Below are 16,503 nucleotides of genomic sequence, written 5' to 3'. Positions count from 1 at the left end.
TCACCTCTGCTCAGTGCTGGGCTGGGAGCAGAGCCAAGGGAAATCTATTTCTTGTAGCTGGCACCAATATTGGTCTTTGGGTAATTGCTGGCAAATGAGCTTGCCTAAACAGACTGTGGACTTTTTTCTTCATTTCTAGAAGGTGAAAACACCAGCATGCAGCGAGAGAATTGGGCTTCTATTGACCCTAACACCTCAATCCTGCTCTCTAAATGCGACATCGATAGCAGGAGCTCTGCAAAACTTTTCACAAAGTCAGCCTTTGTTTTTTGGGATGCCTCCAGGTCTGCCCAGCCCCATCTGGCTTCTGCCACCCCGGAGACCCTCACTGCTCTCCTGGGACCCCAAAAGCTCCCCAGAGGGAGCTGGGTGCAGCCCATTCAGGACAGCCACGGTCCGGCTGTGCTGAACGGGGCCGTGGGTTTGGCCAAGTCTCTCCCTGAGTGCTTCCAGGTTTTTCCCCTTAGAGGAGGCAGGTTGGCTGAGCTGAAGATGTGCTTTGGTTTCACCTCTTCATCAGGCTGCTTTATATGCTTATTACCGTATTTACACATCCTTCCCCCCACACTCCACTCTAGCCTTAATTTTCCACTGTTAATCAGGCAAAGCACTGCGGCACGCTCTTCTGTAATTAAAGAATTAAAGCCATACCTGAAGAATGCAGATGTGATGGCAAAATTAAATTATTTAAATAAAGCCAGCCCATTAATTATGCATGTCCCTCAATCTTTCATCTCCTGATAAGCTCCGGCAGCTTTTGGAAGTGGAGGGGGAAAGAAAAGTTGAGAAGTCTGAGTGAATTAATGCAGTGCGGGGAGTGAGGCTACAGCCGTGTCTGAACAGTAATGAACAGCCTTCACCCACGGCAGGTTTCCCACCGAGGCGCTGCCACCAGCCCCTCCGAGCTCGCGTGCTGCCCTGCGGCTGCTGCAGCACCATCATGTCCCGAGGTGAGGGGAAGGAAACATTCAACACCTGACTTCTGCTCTTAGGGAATCACAGAGGACACAACAACAGCCTCTTTCCTGCAGTTTACAGTGAGCTGGAGGAGAATTCAGTGCTTCCCTCTGCAGATGAGCAGGACACGTTGTGCTTTAGAGGGTCCCGTTTAGAGAAGCCCGCTCCTTCTCGCCCTGTGCGCTCTGGAAGTTCTCTCTCCCCGTCCCAGGTCATAACCCAGGAGCCACCAATGAATCTTAGCTGATGAGAAAAAGCAGCAGGGGAAACTACTGGAATTCTTGCTTACTGTGTTTCATATTAATTAGCGCTAATTATACCCTGTTATTAAGAGTGAGAAATCTGGCAAGGGAAATATTGCAGCTGAGATTGCAGATAGCACTATAGGAAGCGCTGGCACTCGAGAGTCAAAATTAGGCAGCGCAAAAATAATTATTTTGGCTGGCTCTGAGAGGGGCTGAGCAGCCTGGATGGAGGAATCCCACCCAGGCCCTTCCCCAGCATGGAACCAGGCATGGGACATCTCGTAGGGGGTGGCATCCCCTTTCTGACCCAGGCTCTCCTTAAAAACACCCAGTTACCACCTTGTACTGGTCCAAGAGGCTCCTGGGGCATTAAGATGTTATTCCACAGGGTATTTTTTTATAAATTCACATCACTGGTGCAGCCAGAGGAGTATCTCACCGGTTACAAGAGCTGGACCAGCAGAGCACAACGCTCTTTTTTTTTTTTTTTCCCTGTGCTGTTGTGCTTGGCTCCCCTCCCTCTGCTTGCTAACTGCATCCTTATTCATGTGCTGGCTAGCGCCCTGCCAACACAGTGGCCTCCAATAAATATGTCAATAACAATCTGAAATCATCAGGTCGTGATGCCCTTGGACTGGCTTTATTGAGTGAGATGATTTGAAATATTTATATGTGATGGCTGCGCTGGTAGAAAAAGAGTAATAGAATGGAAGGAGGCTATTAATGTTTGACAAACAGATTTACTTGGGTGTAATCAAATTTCAGCATATGCTTGGGGGGGGAAAATCAACAATGTTAACGAATTGCAGTGCCGGCATGCTTTGCTGTAGCCAGCCCATAACTGAGTTCTGGAGCAGTTACTGCTGAAAGATAACATTTATAGCTAACACGTTATTGCTCACAAAATTAAGTGATGCCTTTTTTTTTTTTTTTTTTTTTCTTTTTTTTGGTAATGGACACAATAATTCTCTCTGCTTTGGCCACCAGGACAGCGAGTGCTGTGAGGGACCCACAGACTGATTCAATCCAGCCAGGACAAATCCCGGAGTGATCCCTGGTGGTTTGGGGGCAGCAGCTCACTGTCCCTGAGCAAATCGTCCTCTGAGCCATGCCCCGGCCTCACCTGGCTCCGTTTGCCCTTCTCAATCATTTAGGGCAGGTGGCAATGCAGCGGAATTATTTAAGCGGTGGCTCTCTTCCCTTCTGCCTTGTAATATCCATCTTATTTTCTGTTTCCATGTGTTATTCATAAAGCTTTTCATGTCATCTTGTTTGCCAGCTGATGGGGAAGCCTGTGGAGGCAGGCAGGTTTGTTCTGCATAAAAGGCCATAAATAATCCGAAAACTGCCAAGCAGTGGCACATTTCAGGGACTTGTGCTTAATACTGGGAGGCTTCCCGCAGCATCACCCCGTATTGCAGCTAACTCTGGGGTCTTTGCCACTGCACCAGCTCACTTTCCCCTCTGTTACTTCCCTCTGCGAATTAAGGGACGGGGACAGCGATGCTCTAATAACATCCCAGCATCTCACCGATTGCCCCTCTGGGTGAGGTTTGTTTCTGCTCAGAGGCATTGGCCTAAAAACCCCTTGGAGGGGTGAGCAGGAGCTGTGCGGGGCGCGGTGAATTCCTCCTGCTGTCATCCAGCTGTACGGGGCCCTTCAAAATAGGAACTAACACGAGCCCTTTGATCTAGTGGTGAAAGAGTCCTGCAGTTTAGTTCCTGACAAGAAAATCTAATTTGTTTCTGGCGCAGGAAAGCTGTTATCCCATGCAGGAGCAAGGCAGAAAAGCCCCAGCGAGGGCTGGTGAGGACAGCCCTGGCCGGGGGACCTGGGCCAGGAGCGTGAGGGTGGCACGGGGAAGGGACAGGGGGGCATGGAGCTGGTGGCCGAGGAATTCCTGGAGGCATCCTTAGGAGGAAAGCAGATTTTATTTTATGTGGGCAGCTCTGATCAGGAGTTTTGGAGGAGGCGCACCGAGCAGCAAACAGGGCTTTATGTTAAACCCCTCGTTCTTTCCTCCTGTTGGCAAAACCAGACAGAACTTCATTTTCTGGCAATTACCCCGAGCTGAGAACAATAAATAACTCCTGGAGTTATTTATGGGAAGGAGGGGTGGAGGAATAACTACACCACGTGTATGCCAGCCCTGGGAAGCTTGCAAGAAAAGCCAGGCGGACACGCAGAATCCCCACCACTGCCGGCAGATTTACGGAGCGCACCGAAATATCCGGGGGGTCTGCAGCTGGGCTGGGCACAACAATAAATCAGGCAAAACCAACAACCCGTTCATTCCCAGCTCCCTCGTGGCAGGTTGCTGTAGGTGTCTATTAAAAAAAAATAAATAATTTAAGTTGAGGAACGGTTGAACTCCTTTGCAGGATAACGACAAAGCAATAGGTGTGTTAATACGCGAAATGAAAGAACAAAATAGAAATTTCTTGCAAAGGAGAACACCAATTTCTACTCGGGTGGTTTAATGAGAATTTTACCCTTGACTTCATCCAAATGAGATGCAAATCACCGTTGTATTAAGCGATCATAATTTAACGCTCGCAAATAGGTTTTGCAGCTTTACGTTTTAGGCCAAGGCACGGCACTGTCCCCAAATCCCCCTTAGAGCCGTGCCCTGCAGGCTCAGCTGCGAGCAGCAGTCCACAAACCTCACGGACAGGTCACGTCCTTACTCCAGAGGGGGATTTGGCCAAGCGGGATTTTTTGGGTCAGCATTTGGTGACCCCACCACGGTGCGATGGGGAGGTGTCGGTGGCTGTTGAGGGACCAGGAACTGATCCTTGGTGCAGCCCCACGTGCGGCTCGGAGCCAAGCACGGGTTTCTTTTGGCTGTGCCCATTCCCTTCTTTCTGTGGGGTCACCTCCGTGCTGGTGTGTAGCTGCTGGTGAAAATCAGGGCCTGGGGGATTTAACGAGCAGGTTAAATTAACCCACCCTGCTGTGGGGGGGCTGGAGGCAGCGCCCGCTGCCCCATTCCCTGCTCAGAAGTGGAATTGCCGAATAAATCCCAACTTCATGCTCAGGGAGTTAATCACTGGAGCTCACCCTCTTATCTGCAGTTCATAGGGGTGTGCGTGCGCGCATCCCTACGTGCTTTCAAAGGGAAAATAATTATCGCAGAGATAAAGCTTTCATTATTTTTTAATAGCATCAGGTCCACCTGTTGAGTTATTACAGTAATAAAAACTAATTAGATCCCCGGTGATACGTTCCCCCTGTGCACGCTGCCCGCCTACCTTATCGATGGTTATTATAGGAACACAGAACTGTATATCAGGTCATTGGTAATAATGGCTGAGCCCTTTCCACAGGCGTATAAAACAACACACATATTTTAATATAAATAACTGTTCGCTCTTATTTAAAAATCTGAAAGGGAAAGCCCTGATTTATTTGGCAGCTGGAGCTGTTCGTCAAGGTTCAGCTGCACACACGAGCTTCTTCCTCGCGCCTCTCAGTCGTGCTGCACAGCCTGTGTCAAAGGAAAGCAAACCCAAATGCAGGTTTTTAGAGTATCAAAGCCTTTCTGTTCAGACTTTTGAAGTTTGACTTTAGTTGTTCACTCTGAGTTTTATTTTTTCATTTACAGGCACTCTTCAGCATGACTTTGGTTTGCTTTCAGTTCTAGAAAAACGCTTTCATCCCAAACAAACTAATTAATTTGAGCTTCAAAAAAAAAGTTCCATTTATTCTCCCCTGCTCTCTAATTTTTTAAGCATCATTTTATTTTACATTTCTTTTAAAAATACTTCCAGATTTGAGAGCACCAAAAAAAATCAATTATTCACCTCGCCCAGTTTGTAACGCGCATTCACAGCTGATAAACGCAGGCGCTGGTGCCTGCCAAGCACGACTGCCAAAGCAAATTTGCTGTTGTGGTAGGGCACAGGCATGGGGAAAAGGGTTTGATAACACGGCACTCGCGTGGGTCTGTAGCAAGAAGGTTTCAACATCCATGGGTAACCATTCCTTTGGCTTTGCTTGAAGGAAAAACCCGAGCAGCTTTCCTGGGCTGACCTGGGTTTAACTCGTCTTTGGCACCCAGGCCAGCCCCACCAGCAAGGACACCCGGCAGGTTTTTTGCTCCCATCTCTGGAGAGGGGGCATCAAAAATCTGAAAAGCCCATTTTAATGAGAAGCTGCTCCTTTCTGCTGCAGGAAGCTGGGACTTTAATTATCCCGTAGCACTACGCTGACAAGCCACCCGGCCTCGGCAGACCTGGGTGATAATTAGACCTGTTGGCTCTCCGGCGGAGGAGAACAGTAATTTTCGCGTGCAGTGCTTCTGCGCATCCTCCAAGGAAAGCACAATCATTCAGAAACTGGAAGTTTGACAGGATGCCAGCTTTAATACACCCGTTGAAATGTTTTCCTGTCAGCAGTGGTACAGCCACATGTCCATCACCACAGTTTTCCTCTAGGAACTTTTTCTTTTTTTTGGCGAAGAAGAAACAGCCGGGAATTACCTCCCTTCGTTTGGTTTTGGAGTTTTCTGCCTTTGGTTTGGGTTTGGATTTCCTGAAAGAGAGACGTCAAGCAGAGAAGAGAAGAGATGCTTCTGAGTCCCTGCTGTGATAGATGCCCTCGTTAGGGCTAATGAGCTTGGGCACCCTTTGCCACTGCCTGCAGCGGTGGGGACGTGGGTGAGCCCGGCGCACATCACCGTTCATTGAAGGAGCGGAGGGAGCCTGGGCTGGGTTCTCCCACCTCAAAAGGGACTTGAGTTGAAATCCCAGCAGCATTTTGTGCCAATTCCCAGACCACGAGCTGGGGGCTGTGAGCACAAAGCAGCAGGGGTGGCGCTGGCCCCGGGAGCAGCCTGGTGGCCACCTCGTGCCAGCCCCGGTGCCACGCACGAGGAGAGAGCCTGCGACTCCGGGCTCTGGGATTCCCTCCAGGAGGGGACAGGGGATCGATTTCACACCGACTGGCCTGATTTTATCAGAGCATCTCTCTGTTCTTCTTGGTTTCCATTTCTCTCGCTGCTCCCATGCCCTAAAGCTCTGTGCTGTGCATCCCACACCTGCGTGCTGGGTGCCGCTCTCCTCCCCTCCCGAGGCAGCAGCTGGGTGCAGGTGCTGGGGGGCTCAGGGTGCCAAATTCGGGCAGGGCTGGGCTGCACGGGCACACCGGGGCTCCAGGCACTCGCTGCTCCTGCAAACCTCAGCGCCACATTTCAGCACCAGGCTGCTGCAACGCCAGCTGCCTCGCAAGAGCATCATCAGGATTAATTTATGTTTACACAAAGCCCGGCAGTCCCAGGTGATAAAGCAGCAGGTGACGGCAAAGAAATGACTTGAAGACAAAATCACCACTCAGTTTTTATAAGCAGCATTTCCCTGTATTGCCCAGGGACTCGGGAGCACCATGAGCAGCAGGTGATGGCTGCAGTTACGTCCCCAAAACAATTTTCCTGCTAACAGAAAGGCAAAAAAACTCCTTTCAGCGCCCGCAGCCGAGCTGTGCAGGGCTCCCCACGTGCTGCCCGCGCCTCTCTGGGGACAAGCACTGGAGGTGTAGGATGCTGGCCTGCAGTAATTCTTTCCAAAACAAAGAATTCAAAAAAAAAAAAAAAAAATCCCAAACAATTGCTACAAAACAGGCATTATGCAAATACAGCAGTTACCAAGACAAAACCTGTGTGCGTAATGAAGAACAGGAGAAGGGAAAAGTCATTTGAAAATAGCGGGCGAGTTAATTGCCTGCATCTTTCTTTCTTTTTCTTTTTTTTTTCCTTTTTTTTTTTTTTTTCTCCTACTTGAATTGAAGGAAAAAAAAAAGAAAGGGGACTGGCAGAGCTGGAGGATGGAGGTGGCTGCTGGGTGATGCTGCTGGGTGCTGCTGGGTGCTGTTGGGTGCTGCTGGGCTTCCAGCACACACCGAGGCCGCCGTGCTCTGTGCCCTCCTGCAGCACAGGTGAGATCCTGTGTCCTGAGCAGGAGGTCTTTGCCCTTGCAGCAGATTTGCTCATTATTTGGTATATATTTGTTTTCAAAGGTTCATTCAGGAAATGAGACAGAGTCCTTAAGATTGATGCACTTCATAGTGAGACTCCACTGCATCTGTTCAGCCCCGGCTGGTGATATTCAGCTTTCTTTCATTTTAATGGGGGTGCAGGCTCCTGGACAGTAAATGGGAGCTCACCAACAATAATATTTATTTTCTTAGCTAGGGTACACGGCCTTTATAAAAGTAATTCACCTACAGCGAGAGGTGTGCAGGCTACAGGGTAGAAATCAGCAATGTGATGGCTTCTGCCATCCCATTATCTGAGCCTGGTCCCCTCTTTGTCATCCCTAAACGACAAGTGCAGGATGAGAAGTGGGCACTGCCGCCGCGTAGCCGCAGGCTGTTTGTCCAAGCTATCTGTTGAATGCTTATAAATAACAAAGCTATTTGCATAAATAATTCATGTGCACACACAGCAACTGGCAGGAGGGAAGGGAAGAGGCTGCGAGCGCTGCACCGCGGTGCTGCCCTGTGCCCAGCTGGGAGCCCAGAGGGGGCACCAGGGCTGAATTCCCCCCCCCTGGGGACACCCCAGCAGCTCTCCCCCTGTAGTCCTGGTGCAGAGGGTCAGCTTGGGTTCCCCCATTAATCCCAGGGGATTTTTTTAATGTGTTTTTAACCAGGATGAGCTAATTGAATGGGGCTTTATGTATGTTCCTTGACTTGCTAGCACTTCATTTTGCTCTCCTGGCTCCAGAGCCTGCAGTACTCCCCTCCTGCCAGGTGCTCACAAGTGCAGGAAAGGACATGGACAGAGCAGGGAATGCCAGATCATTTTGGGGCACGGGGCGAGCGGCGTTCTCCAGAGAAGCCTCTCTGGGTTGTTTTCTTGCCTTCTGCTCCCTGACTCCTTCATTTACATTTATGTCACCTGCTGCCTTCGCTGCTCTGCTGCACCATTACGCTTCTGCTGTGGCCTGGGAGCCCCAATTCAAACCCACCGTGGGTCTGGAAGAGGAGGAGGAGGAGCTGGAGAGGGAGGAAGAGGCAGCGTGGGCTGTGCAGGAGCTGCGAGGGAGGATTTCAGAGAGCATTTTATGGCGGCCACTAAAAGTAAATGTGCCAGTGCCCTCCCTGGGAAAGAGACCATAAAAAGAAACAGCAGAATAGCTTTTTTTTTTTTGCTGTTTCATTTTCTACCAGGGCCGTGGGAATCAATTATTTAATGTGTACGGGGTGAGGAGCCGGGCACCGCAGGGACCACGTTGACCTGGAGCTCAAACAGCCGATGGTGGATGAGGACAGGACCCCGATGTCCCCCAGCACCAGCCCCGTCGTGGTCTCTTGTACCCCAGCCACGAGCCACTGCCCAGCGTGACAGAAGCCCACCTGAGTGGAGCACGGAGCAGCCACTTCTGGGAAAAAAAAGACAAAAAAACAAACCCCCAAAAAAAGGCAAGGAGAGCAGCGAGGCGGCTTGAGAAAGAAGCCGGCAGGCACGGCAGCAGAGGTCTGTGGAAAACCTTTGCATATCTAATCAGTCGCGGTTCAGAGTCCGGCCATGCAGCCATCAAAAGCGCCCACAGTTTTGCTTTTTAATGAGAGATTTTCATACATTAACACTTCATTAAGTCCGTAGCTAAGTCATTTTCAGGTCAATTTAAAACACCAACGCCGCCTGGCCCGGACTCTCGCCTGCTTCTTAAGACACCCGCTGGCAGCCCCCCTGCATCCCTCTCTGCCCCCGCCAGCTGTCACAGCAGGAGCAGAGCTGATTTGGGATGATTTGGGGTTCGGGGTGGGTTCATGGCTCTGCACCTCCCCAGCCCCATAAATGCTGGGGGCTGCTCTGAACACCACAGGAGCTCGGGGCCCCCCCTGCCTTCACAAAATGCTTTCTCAGCAGTCTTGGTTTGGGGCTGCGGGTTGGGGGGCCCTACAAAGCGGGTGAAGGACAGCTGAAAACTTCACCATGAGCATCCCACGGGACCCCATGGGATGACCCAGGTGCCATGTATCAGCCCCCAGTTGCGTTTTGCTGCTTGCTTATAAGGGCACTGCGAAGATCCATGCCCTGCTGTCAACGTCTGGCTCGCTCCTAACGTTCATGAGATGTATTTAATTAGAATTTTTTATTTTAAAATAAATCCCCCAAAGCTGAAACTGTTCAGAAGACTACCGTCTGCCATCCTGAAGTGATACAAGCTGCAGTCATAACAAGGCAGGGAAACCTCCCTGAGCAATGTCTGTGTGTACAGCAATGTACATGCAGGAAAGCAGAGTGAACCTGTGGCTGCTCCCAGCTGTGATTTACTACCACTTCTTTTATAAATTAAATATAGCTGTAAGTTAGCTCTTCAGCATAAAGATGGAGAGATAGGGGTGGGCACAGACAGGGGCACGCTGCGTCCGAGAATTACTCTCAGGAAATATTGCTCCATTTGCCCTTTTAAACAGCCATTTCAGCTTATTACGGAGCATATTGCTGTGGCTTCTTAGAAATCCTTCACCTATGCAGCAATCCTTGGCCTCTCCCTCCCATTAAAGGATTGCAGTGCACATCAGCAGTGTTATTAAATTAAGCCTCAAAAAATTGGAGGGGCGTGTTGGCACCTTTCAGAGGGAGATAAGGTTGGCAGAAGGTTAAGTGGCAGAGGCAGGGCACGGCCGTGCTCCATCCCACCCAGAGCAGCAGTCCCTTCCCCGGGATGGACAGCCCAAGGAGCACCTCTCGTTTCTTAGGTCCAATTTGTTTTTTTTTTTCCCCCTCTCATCACCTCCTTCCAAACGGTTTGGCTAATTGGAGGTGGAGGGAGCAGGCAGAGCTCAACCCTCGCCATCGTGAGCTGGGGCTGCAGCAGGAGAAGCCCTGATCCACCCCTGGTGGCATCTCGGATGAGATGTGTCCCCTCTGCCCCAACTGGGAACGGGCAATCCCCAGGGCTGCACAATCCTTCAGTCTCATCAGTGCAGGGCCAGGAAACCTGATGGGCTCCCCGTGACAGCTCGTCTCCGTGGCTTTTTGTTGCAGAAGGGATGGTGACAAATAAGTCTGTAATATTCCTGGCCCCTGCCCTCTCCTGCTGCCTTGACACCCAACAAGCATGGCACCGTCATGGTTAGAAATGTAATTTAGGTGATGGATGGGCTCTGCTCAATTCCTGTAATATCCTCATGAAATTTTTAAGCAGTGCACGTTACCTTGTTATAAATAGCTGCCTGTTCGGGGCACCCCGTGCACTGCAGGGGACAAACGTGAAATGCTGGAGGGGTCGGTGGCATGGCAGGGAAACCAACCCCTCCTTTAGGGAAATGGGACAAAAACTGATGGAGATGCACAGGGACAGGCCTTGCACGTTTTTGGGAAGAGGCACACGACACGGTGGTGCTGGCACACGAGGCGAGCCGAGGGCTCCCGGGTCTGCAGCCTGCTGCAGGAGGCAAATCCACCATTAAGCAGCTTTGCAGCATTAGCGAGGCTAATTCTTTTACCGGGCTGGAGCGTTTTATTTCGATACCGCAAAGAAGGTCTAATACCATCTGAGCAACTTCGGCAGGCACAGCCCGTGGCCCAAACCCAGCCTCAGAGCAATAATTTCCTAGGGGTACCGAGCTCCAGCTCACAGGAGGGGCAGCGAGAGCCTTCCTCCCCCCCCGATGATGCCCCGAGGCTGGAGGTCAGGCAGTGTTTATGGCCCCGGCAGTCAGCCCTTCTCTTGGCATGCTGGTGGCAACGGCAGAGCTGTTTCGGGAGAGCATTACCCGGGGTGATGGATGGGGGCTGTCATTAGTGCTTCGGTTCCTGCTCCTCTGCTGCCCGCTGCACGGGGGAAAAAAAAAAAAGGCCATGCACTTACTGGGCTTATTTACGCGCTGTGACCATGCAGGGATGCACACACAAACTGGGTTTCGGCCTCTGCTTCCCCTGGCCAGCAGTTTCTACCCACTGCTGGGAATCTGATGGCACTGAGTGGCTCTAAATAGATTTGTCCCCAGGACGCCTGCTCAGCTCATCCAGGGCTCATCCTGAAACGCGAGCCAGCCTTCCCAGGCCGTTCTCTGCGATTTTCCAGCTGCAGAGGAGAAGCAGGCAGGGAATTATTCGGCGGCATATTGGGGATAGGTGTTGTGGGCAGAGAAAGGGACGGAGATGCCATCGGTTCCCTGCGCCGCTGAGGCATATGGCAGGAGGTGTTTGCTGGGCTCGGCTGGATGCCTGAGCAGAGGACGGCTTCCCAGAGCAGAGCGTTTGACAGATACTAAAAAAAAAAAAGTCAAATCCCTTCGATTTTTAAATGTCGGGGTCCTGATCCCGTAACACTGTCTGCATTGTGTCCCTGTGTCCTCTGCCTGATGGTGCCAAGGCGTAGCCAGCCTGTGGGAAAGGTGCCAGACTTGCAGGGATGTGAAGCACAGGGAGGGATTTGTCAAAGGCACCCTGGAAATTTCCCTTCCCTTCCCACAAGCACCAAGCCATTGCTGCCTGCAGCATCTCCACTGAAGATTTAGCCCCCAATATTTCCTCCGAGTTGCTCAATCTGCTCTCGCTGCCCATAATCTCCGTGCTCATTACTCCAGCCTGGCTCTGCCACCGCAGCAGAGAGCCGAGAGGTGACGGAGGAGCAGGCTTTGGGGCTTGCTGGCTGCAGCTGGCACATTGAAGCAGATTATTCTGGCCGGATTTGCTTTTCAAAGCCTGGGAAGTTCGGCGGGGTTGTTACGTTTAACTGCCCCCCGTGCGCACTGAATTGTTCCTGGCCGGCTGAAAACCTTTTGCTACACAAAGTAATCTTCTGCTAGGGAAGCTTTTGCTGGGCGAAGCATGGCTCGTTGGTAAAATCAAGCCAATGGGATTGTAGGTATTGATTTTTTCCTACATCTACCACTATTTGAGTGCCTAGAAAACATTCCTGTAGCAAATGATAGTCACTTTGGGGCAGCCTTGTAATTGTGGGAGCTCAGCAGACACTTTCCCTGAATGCAGCCTACTTGTCCCACCAGCAAATTTGTCAGAGATTGAAAGCAGCTGCTTAAAACCTGCGTACACACACCACAAAACAGCCCAGCAGCCAGGCAGCAGCCTGCCCTCTCTTAGAGGCTGCGTGGGTCACGAGCAGAAAAGCGTTTCCTTCCCCATGGCTTTTGGACAAGGGGTAGGAAGCACAAACAGCCCAGGATGACAACAAAATAATGTCCCAAAACCCTGCTGGGTACCGATGCTGTGCCCTGGGTGTGGATTTTTTAGGAATCCCTCCCGGTGCTGGGCCATCCACAGCACCCCTGGCTCATCCTCTGCCAGGATCAGCCCCTTGCAGCATCTGCTGAGGTTCTCGTCTGGAGCTCATTAGCTCCAGCAGGCACGAGGAGACCCAATCAACATTATTTAATTTATAAACAGGAAGCAGCTGGCCCCTTCTTTGCATATGGAGCTAATTTTAAAATACATTCACCCACCCCAGGGTGGGAGGCAGCACAGGTTGGGCAGTGACCAGCCAAGTGCTCCGAGGGGGTTATAAAGCAGAGGGTGCTTTCAGGGTGGCTGTTTCCACTCCTTAAAACCATCTCTGTGTTGCTGTGCTGGTTTGGAGAGCCCCTTTGGGTAAGAATTCCTGGTGTGGGGACCCTGGCTTTTTGGGGAAGATGGGCAGGGAGGTTTGGGGGGGGGGGGGGGGTCAGAGGGGTTGTGCCTGTCCTGGTGCTGTCCTGTGGTGACCTCCAGCAGGGCACTGCTGTTTTGGGAACCATCCATTGCTGTCCCCAGTGATTTGTCCTCTGTCTCAGAGCCATCACAGGCTTTGCTGGCTCCTTCAGCTCTCCAGCCCACGTCCTGCCAAGCAGAAGGGCAGCAGGATGAGCCGGACAGGGTTTGCCAGGACACGTTACGCCTGCCCTGGAAGGGCAAAAATCCAGCTTGCCCTTGCCTGGTGCACACCTTGGCACCACAGCTGATGTTTTCTTCCATCTGGGAGCTGTTTTGTGCTGTTCCCAGCCCCAAACCTGCCTGCTGAGCCCACCTGCAGGAGGGATGGGGCTGTCAGCATCCCCTGTGCTGCCTGGGCCAGGCGCCTGCTGGAGAAGGCTGGGGCTGCTCAGCCCCCTGACGGAAAGCCAAAAAATCCCAGGCAATGGGGAAGGAGAGGTGCACAGAGGAGGAGGCTGGGGGTGGCTTTTTGTCTCCAAAAAGAAGGATTTTTTATTGCTGCTGTGCTGCAGCTCAGCTGGAAGCACCTCAATGCCTGGCTTCCCGTACTCTGCACTCCCAGCAGGGAGAGAAACCGGCTTCATCACGGCTTACACACACACCACCCCCAGATGTTGGGCTGCTTTGAGACACCTGAAGGCTATTTCGGTCTCAAGATGAGCTTTAGCAGCTCCAGGACTGTCCTCCCTGCTGCTCCTGCTCATGGGGTCAGGCTGGGGGTGAGCAGCGACAGCGCCGGCTGCTCTTGAGACCGGTGAGATGGGGGCTGGATCCCGGGCAGGGAAAGCAGGCAGCGTGCCGGGGATGCGATTAACATTCAGGAGCTCAGGCAGCAGGCACGGAGCTCGGGTTATTCCGAACAGATAAACACCATCTGCGCCCTCGGAGCAGGGCAGGTTGCGATGCCTGCTCCCAGGAGCTGGTGGTGCCCTTGAAATCTGCCCCTGATGGGGGATGTTGGGCTGGTGGATGCCCTGCTGGGAGGAGCAGCACCGGGGGACAGAGGGGATGGAGCTGAGAGCCCCCTGCCCCTGGGAATGCTGTCACTGGTATGGGGGTACTGGGCCATGCTGGGATCTGGTTGTGCCCTCAGCACTGGTGTCGCAGGGGATGCTCAGGCTTAGCTGGGAGGCTTTGGTAAAGGTGCCCAAAAAAAGTAATTTTTACATCCCACTTGAGATATTCTCTCAGCTTCACAAAGGGCTTTTTTTTTTCTCCTTTTTCCCCTCCAAAAAAAGGCGAAGGAAAGGAAAAAAATACAGGAAACAGCGGACAGAGCAACTTTTTCCACCTCTTCCCCATTTATCACCCTGAAGACTAAAGCTTGTGGATGCCTTAGCCTACATTTAAATGCCAGGATCTATTTTTTTTTTTTTTTTTTTTTCCTCTAACCCAGTTACTTCCCCATCAATGCAGCCTGCCCTGGAGGTGTGAGAGCTGCAGTGAGCGGCACCGCAGCCTGCTGAGACCCAGCTCAACCATGGGGATCCAGCAGCCCTGGGGCCGGGCTGAGATGGAGAGGTGCAGGAATTAATGCCCAAAAGGGGTGGAATATTTCATTAGGAAGTCTGAAGAAAAATAAAACGTAAAAATAACTTGCAGAAATGAGGAGATAGACCGAGGAGGTGGTGTGACCCCGTGGCCAGCTCTGTCTCCATCCTCTGCTGGTGTGGGAGCATCACATCCCCAAATCTTCCTCCCAGGGTCCTGGCAGGACCAGGGGTCTCTCCCTTTTGCTCCCCTTGCACCAGAAGCCCGCAGGCAGGTGCTGGTCGTGGTCCAGGACCGAGGCATTCAGCCCCAGACAGCTCTATTCCTCACCTTAATTAAATTAGGGCTCTTCATAAAGTAATAACCAACTTTCTTCCCGGTCACTCATCATTTATTCATGCAACGCTCATTATTTTTGAAATCCCTTTGCTTCTCCCCTCTCCCCCCAAAAAGGTGCTCATCTTTAAGTCTTAATTATCGGCCAAAGCCCAGATCCTGGCGAGTGTTTCATTCCTCAGAGCGAGGCCATTTGAACTCTGCCATCGCCGCCTTCAGAGGCATCAGCCTTGCGCCGAACCTGCTCCATCGCCATTAGCATACGTGGTAATTTATACGGCTGTTTTAATTGAGTGCTCAGACCTCGGGGTCACGTATGGAAATTAAACAATACGAGGAGCGGCTCCAGCCACTTCGGGGGCTGCGAGCGTGCACGCAGACGCCCACACAAGCGCGGAGACCTGGGGAGCAGAAGGAGGATGCTGATGGTGTGAGGAAGGAGCCGAGAGGTCCCTGCTGCCCACGATGGGGTGGAGGAGATGGAAACACCCCAGGAAAACGCAGGGAAACTGAGGCAAGCTCACTGGTGGCTGCTGCGTTTTGCCCTGCAGATCCCTGTCTTGGTTTGTTTTCCCTGCTTGGCACCGTTTTGGGAAACGTGCAAATAATAATAAGCATTAAATGCTATAATACGCCGTGATCCGATGACTCATGGGTTAATTCTCACTCAAAACCAGACATTTATTCCCGGAATGTAAAACATTTTAACAATATTAGTCGTGAAAAAGGAATGGGGGCTCTTTTTTGTCAGGATTGTGTTTTTTAAGTTCCATTAATTCTTTGTTCAATTGATGCATATTCAAAACGGTATAAGTGGGGCCCTCACTGCTTCAATTAGCATTAATGCACAATTATTTTTCTCCATATTTATGCTGCTCTTTGCAGGGCACGGTTTTTGGTTGTTGTTGTTGCTGGGCTTTTTTAACATTTGTATGTTAATTCAGCGTTTAAAAGATCTTCTCCCCAAACTGCTCGCGTGGTGATAAAGTAGAATGAGAGGGCGAGAGATTTGTGGCTAAAACACCAGAGGAAGAAAAGGCTGTCTGTCAAAGCAGGAGCTAAATCCTGGCTTTTACCAGACCGTAGGATATAATTGCATCTAAGGTGGAGATCTCACAGAATTTATTCATCCCTGTTGGGCAGGACCTGGCACCGAACAACCCGGGGGTGCCAGGGGTTGGGGTGTGGGTCCAGCCCCCAGCTCCTCACCATTCCCCACCTGCTGCTGGAGCAGCTCCGTGCGCGCGGGAGGGGAGAGCTCGAGGTTTGGGCAACCCGAGATGAAATTGGGGCAGCTCTCCTTGCGCGGTGACTTTTTTTTTTTTTTGCCTGGAGGAGCTGCTAAATTTCACAGCGCTGGTCGTCACCTCCTGCCCACGCAGAGGAGGCAGCAAGCTTTCCCCATCCCTCATCATTAGAGATGCGCAAGGCTCAATTTTTAAATACTTCTTTCTGTAATCAAGTGTTTGTGTGTTTTGTGTTGGTTTTTTTGTTTTTTTTTTTCCTTTTTGAAGGAAAATCTTTCCCTGCTGGCCTTTCACAGCACCCAGTTTGAAGCTGTGCCCCCACAATGCTGGGGTTCAGAGGAGGAAACGTCCCCCAGCCCCTCAGGGCACAGCCAGGATCCGGCACAGAGCAAGGGGCTGGTGCAGGACCCAGCGTGGTTTGTGATGATGCTGCGTGGGCTTGTGGTGCTGCTGAACGTCCTCCCGTTCCCTTCCCGGCAGCTCTGCTTAGCAGCTGCTAAAGAAACCTTATTCCGAGGCTAGAGAACAGGCTCTTTTCCTCAGGGCTCTGGGGAGCTGCGC

The 16,503-nt window shown here is 51.6% G+C and overlaps 1 long non-coding RNA gene across 1 annotated transcript; it reads left to right on the top strand.

Moving 5' to 3' along the window:
- The first annotated feature begins 12,252 nt into the window (after nucleotides 1–12,252).
- On the top strand, nucleotides 12,253–15,335 carry LOC113839767 (uncharacterized). Its single transcript, XR_003492349.3, has 2 exons — nucleotides 12,253–12,766; nucleotides 14,813–15,335. It is a non-coding gene; the product is annotated as an uncharacterized lncRNA (long non-coding RNA).
- Nucleotides 15,336–16,503: the final 1,168 nt, after the last annotated feature.

The sequence above is a fragment of the Anas platyrhynchos genome, chromosome 24 (assembly GCF_047663525.1).
Source record: "Anas platyrhynchos isolate ZD024472 breed Pekin duck chromosome 24, IASCAAS_PekinDuck_T2T, whole genome shotgun sequence".
In the NCBI taxonomy this organism is placed as follows: domain Eukaryota; kingdom Metazoa; phylum Chordata; class Aves; order Anseriformes; family Anatidae; genus Anas; species Anas platyrhynchos.
This window is presented reverse-complemented; position numbering and strand designations above follow the sequence as displayed.